The following is a 6,411-nucleotide window of genomic DNA, read 5'->3' on the forward strand; positions in this document are numbered from 1 at the left end:
AAAACGAAGCGTTTGAGAGAGGCGGGGCATAGAGGACCTACAATAATGTACAGTATTTGAAAAATAAAGTGTTTTTTGAACATTAAAGCATGTCAACATTTTCTGTTACACCAAATACACAAAATAATGATCTTTAAAATAGCATCATATGACCCCTTTAATGGAGTTATCATGTTTTATGTAGGACTCTTTCGACCAATGAATTTCCCTTTTCCATGACCTTTCTAGTCAGGTGTGATCACTGGATAAGGATTTTTTTAAATTATTTTGATTTTGAGAAATACGATACCTAACCGAAGTCTCAGTTTGCTGTCTAACAGCTGCAAGTATAACAACTGAGAAATTGAAACTTAATTCAAGGAGATCACATGAATTTTATTTCACCTGAAAAAAAGATCTTAAAAAAAAAAGAAGCCAGCACAGGGCATGTTCACATGCTAAATACATTTACAAAATGAAGGGACTAACATATGGGAGAAAGAAAATAAATAAGAGACTCATCAATGCACTGTCATTAACAGAGCTGTTTCTCAATGAGTGACAAAACACACCACAGCCTTCATGTGTCCGCCCACAATCTAAGCTCCACAACGGTAACCACAAAAACTCCAACATGACAGATACTCACTAAGCAAACTGAACATTTACCAAAAGCATGCCTTTTCCTTGAATCAAAAACATTTAATTTTCACTTGATTTCAAACTTTACTCTCCCGAACGAAGGAATTAAGATAACTTACACTTTACATAAAATTTAAGTGAATTGAAAGTAATGAAATTAAGTTACGGCAATGTTCAAGAATTGTTAGCACATTTTAAAGGGATAAAAAAAATTAAAATTCTGTCATCATTTACTCATTCTCACAAAAGAAGATATTTCGAAAAGGCTTCAGTCAGTGGTGTTCAGAACCACACTGGTCCCCATTGACTTTCATTGTATGAAAAACAAAAACAGACAATTTTCAGTCTTCTTCTGTGTTCCCTAAAATAACATCATACAGGTTTAAAATGACATGAGGGTGAATAAATGATGGCAGAAGTTTCATTTTTGGGTGGAGTATCCCTTCAAAGGCATAGTTCACCCAAAAATGAAAATTATGTCATTTAATTACTCACCCTCATGTCGTTCCAAACTCGTAAGACCTTCATTCATCTTCGGAACACAAATTAAGATATTTTTGATGAAATCGGTGAGCTCTCTGACCCTCCATAGACAGCAACACAACTGTAATGTTCCCAGGTCCAGAAACATAGTAAGGACATCGGTAAAACAGTCCATGTGACATCAGTGGTGCAACTTCAATTTTGCGAAGCTACGAAAATACTTTTTGTGCTGAAAGAAAACAAAAACAACATAAATTATTCAACAATTCTTCTTCACCGAGTTACGTCTTCCGCCATTTTGGAGAGTTCCCTAAGTTATAAGTACGTAATCGACGTAATCAGCGTTGTTTACTTTTGGGGGAGAAAGTGCGCGCATAAACGTAATCTGCGTAATCAGCGTTGTTTACGCTTAGGGGAAAGCGTGTGTATGCGTTGTGATACTCTCTAAAATGGCAGAGGACGGTAACTCTGGGGAGAAGAATTCATTAAAGTCATTATTTTTGTTTTCTTTGTGCAGAAAAAGTATTCTCGTAGCATCACAAAATTGAAGTTGAGCCACTGATGTCACATGGACTGTTTTACCGATGTCCTTGCTACATTTCTGGATCTGGGAACATTACAGTTGCTGTCTATGGAGGGTCAGAGTGCTCTCCGATTTCATAAAAAATCTTAATTTGTGTTCCGAAGATGAACGAAGGTCTTACGGGTTTGGCACGACATGAGGGTGAGTAATTAATGACAGAATTTTCATTTTGGGATGAACTATCCCTTTAAGTAAATTGAACAAGGAGCAAAAAATTATTTTCTGAGTGTGTGGCATAGAGATAGATTCATAAACTACACTACGAGGTGCAGTACTGTTATATAAAAAGTATTTTGCATGTGCATTTGGTCACTGTCACCTTTATCTGAAACTAACTGCAAGCACTTCCAGTATTCATTCATGACCAGCACTCATGTGTGGTCCAGGCTGTAATGGGGCGATCTGAGTTAGCTAGTTGGTTTCTGTGGGCTTGAGATAGCCAGAGGAGAAAGGCACCGGTCCTGAGGTAATGTCCCTGCTGCATTTTTAATAGAGGACCACTTTGTAACAACCCAAGCCTGATGGATTCTCCCCTTTTAAGGGCCCTGTCATTTCTTTTTACACACAGCTTGCTTTTAGGCCACTGGTGTAAGTGCTCGGCAAAGTCTGTGTTCAGGGATAAAAAGCCGAGGTGGAACGAGCCAAAGCTGTGGAAGGCTACGGCAACACAGGGACTTTATCGATGTTTTAGCATTGCCATCTGATCCAGTTCCTCATTGGCGCTGTCGCTTCTGGGCTTTGCCTCGTTGCATCTTTGAGGTGAAAAAGAAACAAGATTTGTGTTAGAGGCTGAGTGTTCAGCTGTAAATGTAGATCTGGTGTGGATTCTGGAAGGGGATAGTGTTTTCTCGGGGAGCAGGGATGTGTTTGATTTGGGATTTTGGAACGGATCAGTCATCTGGATGTAAAGGATGACGTCATCATCAGTGGTTGCGCATGCATGTGTGTGTGTATAAAACTGGTGGTTTAATGAGCTTTAAGTTGTAATTGGCGGTTAAGAAAGCTGCTTTTGCTATGAATTCACACAGAGAGCAGAGAGAAACAGCCTGTGCAGCTTGGCTTCAGTCACAAACGATAACCACTCGATTTCGAGAAAAAGAGGAGGGATGTTGGTGGCAACGTGCTCTTCCTTCATAGTGTAGTGCCTTTTACCCATCTTTTCTTCCACCCCTCCTGTGCATTTTCTTCTAGAGACTCATTTGAAAGCGTTTCCCCCTGAAAGCAACCAAGGACAAAGTAGGCGTCGTAAGGTGTCATAAATCCTTGAGAATGTGCTACTCATTCCACGGACCCCACCCCCACGCCCTCATCTCCCACTCCAACCTTTTCCGTGTCATGAAAAGTGCATGCGAGGACTACACACACACCTTTTGAGTGTCAAAAGAGCCTCCTATAATAAGATACAGCTACAGCTGCAGCTATTCTAACCCACCATAACTGTATCCAAATCTCCACGGTCCGGCTGAAAATCAGGCCCCAAAAAGGTACATTAAAGACTACTCTGGTAAAGACCATTTGTTTTGGCCTCGATTTCAAACCACTGAAGACCGTAAAGATGCCATCTGAAAGGACCCGTTCCTCTCTTCACTTCCCCAGTTGGATCAAGACACTTTGGGGTCTCAAAAGTGCCCAGGGAGCGGGTGATGATTCAATAAAGATTTCCTCAGCCTGTGGAGGCTGCTCGGGGGTTGGCATGGCGGCTAGCACACTGCCTGGGATTAGCTTATGTAAACAGTGCTTTTGTTGGGTTTCGGTTGAATTAATTTGCTCACCCCATGTGCTTTTATCAGGATAATTTGTGCAGCAGACACTCAATGACTTGTCCAAACATATCCCCAGGCTCAAGGCTAAATACAGAGCTAGTAATGACACTCAAACGTGTGATGTGCCCTTTTTCCAGACTTCCCATCATGCTAAATGTGACCACTGAGGTCATATGCTTACTATTGAATGCCAAGGTGAATCACACACTCTAAAAAATGCTGGGTTGTTTCAGCCCAACTTTGGGTCAAATGTGGACTAACTCAACTTTTGGGTTAAAAAATTTAATTTAAAAATGAACCCAACGGTTGGGTTAATCCATATTTGACCCAAAGTTGGGTTGAAACAACCCAGCATTTTTTAGAGTGCAGCTTTAATGTATACCAGGGTTGTGCAAAATTCTGAATTTAAGAATCTGCGCCCTTTCAAATTAAGAGGGTGAATTTGAATTAAATTGGCCATACCCCACAGGAAGTTGAAATAGAATTACAGCAATTGGTATTTACTCAATTTAAATTCAGAGAAACAAACAATTATTTGAATTTTAGGAAATGAAGTGCGTAAATGTAATGAATATAAAGAAGCATATACAATGCAAAAATCTTATTTTTGTTTTATTTTCCACTTTTTATCTTTTTTTTTCATTCATTTATACACTGCACTTAATGGATTTTTAATACTTATTTCACTTTTTAATAATTATTTCACACAATTATTTTCAAGTAAAAAATATTTTAAAATCCTTGAAACTGGATCAATTTAAATAAATATTTAAACATTAAATATTTAAATACTTAAGTGCTAAAAATCTGACAATTCAATGAGACAAAATGCACTTGTATTAAAAATACGTTATATGTAAACAAGTCTTAATACCTTGTGCAGCATTTTAAGCAGTGTTGTTTCAATGATTTTTAGAAATGTATACAATTCAAAAATTACTATTTTTCTACTAATAAAATAAAGTACACATTCCTATAGATGTGTAGCTGTTTAATATCAAATTGCAATTCTACATCCTATTTGCTACCTCAGTTCAAAAGAACTCAATTAAATTAAAATCTGAACTGGAAGTTGAAACACGATCTCAATTCAATTTTGAATGCAATTTAATTCACAAGCCTTTTAAATTCAAAAATCCAAATGTCCACCTGAGGTGAAGTCTATTGTAGAAATGGTGATGATTACCCTATGCGCTTATTTATCCATTTGTTTGTACGTGACTAATATATCCTCAGCTGGTCTGTGGTGGGTTCAGTGAACAGCTGTGCTTGTTAGCCATGGTAAGCTTGAAGGCAGGAGCCTCTGCTTTTGATGGTTCAGTTCACTTGAGTGTGTGGATGCTAGAGGTGCTAGGTGGTGGAGAAAACAAACCTGGACTTATTAGCTGAACTATCTGTCACACAACAGCACCCTTGATTGCAACTTCTAACGCTCCCTCAATCTGCTGTGAGAAACACAATGAGAGACAGAAGGGCAGAAAGGTCAGAGCTGTGGCTTAGGGGTTAATGCACAAGCTCTGGGCAACTGAAGTTCGAGTCTTATATTATTTCCTGATACTGTCCTAAAGGAAAATATTATTGTTTTTTTTATGATTTAGGAAATTTCTCAGATATTTGTCATAGAAGTATCAACTTCGTGATGTTTTGAGTTTGGTAAGATTTTATTTTATTATTATTATTATTTTGGTCCCACTTTATATTAGGTGTATTTAACTACTATGTACTAACATTTAAATTAATAATTTGATACAATGCACTTTATGTATACATGTTTTTACATTGTACTTATATTTAAAAAAAACACCTGCATGTAATTACAGCTGTAATTAACTTCTTTAATTCTTCCCTTACCCCTTAACCTAACCATACCACAAAATCTGTCCTTAACCTTAGCTGTATACCAACTCAAAAGCAGCAAAAGTGTTTTGCAACGCAAGATGAACACAATAAGCACAGTATACTTATTTTTTGATGTAAGTACATTGTAGTTAAGGACACCGTTGCATTGTAGCCTGAAATGAAGATGGACAGTTTTTTTTTATGCAGCTTTATTTACTTATAACATCCAAGTGAAAGATATAACACCAACATGTCAGAAAAAAAAAAAAATTAAAGAGGGGTGAGTCTTTTCTATACCCACTGTAATTTATTCCTGTAATGGCAAAGCTTTCAGCAGCCATTACTCCAGTCTTCAGTGTCACATGATCTTTCAGAAATCATTATAATATGCTGATTTGTTAATCAAGAAACGTTTATTTTTATCAATGTTGACAACAGTTGTGATAGTTAATAATTTTGTGGAAACCGTGATACATTTCTTTAGGATTCTTTGATAAATAGAGTGTTCAGAAATTAGTTTTAAATCTAAATATTTTGTAACAGTATAAATATCTTTACTGTCACTTTAATTTAATGTGAATACTTGCTGAATAAAAGTATTAATTTCTTTCAGGAGAATTTAAAGACCCTAAACTAATCTCTGACATTTGATTGCAGAATTACGGATCCTTGAGTCCAGTTTGAAATATATTTGAGATATCTTCTAAAACTCCAGAGGAGAAAGCTGCAGGATTGTAGTCTTTTCTCAAGAGAAACATCTGAGAAGGAAGTCTCCATTTGATGTCTATTTAATCGCATTGCCAGGAAAACAATGGAGATGTTATTAGAAATCTCATTTGTGATTGTTACTTCCTGTGGTGCCCTCCCTTTTCTCCTTGTCATTTCCTGTCTCCTCTCTCTCTGTCCCTATTAGTAAAGTAGCAAAAAGGCACAAAGAGAAGGCCAAAGATCGAACACGACAAATGCATAAAGAAGTGCAGAAGACAGGAAGTTGAGGATGCAGTCCCGCCCTAGAGATGCTACAAATAATGTGACCTCATCCTTTCAGCCCTAGAAAACTAATCGGCCCACACACACACACACACACACACACACACACACACACACACACAATATTTATGT

The 6,411-nt window shown here is 37.3% G+C and overlaps 1 protein-coding gene across 4 annotated transcripts in view; it reads left to right on the top strand.

Annotated features, from left to right (window-relative positions):
• LOC107668303 (RNA-binding motif, single-stranded-interacting protein 3) overlaps nt 1–6,411 on the top strand; it is a 158,091-nt gene that overhangs the window by 10,989 nt on the left and 140,691 nt on the right. The gene's annotated exons all lie outside the window — the stretch shown is intronic.

Source organism: Sinocyclocheilus anshuiensis, unplaced genomic scaffold (genome assembly GCF_001515605.1).
Source record: "Sinocyclocheilus anshuiensis isolate Anshui unplaced genomic scaffold, SAMN03320099.WGS_v1.1 scaffold1623, whole genome shotgun sequence".
Lineage (NCBI taxonomy): Eukaryota > Metazoa > Chordata > Actinopteri > Cypriniformes > Cyprinidae > Sinocyclocheilus > Sinocyclocheilus anshuiensis.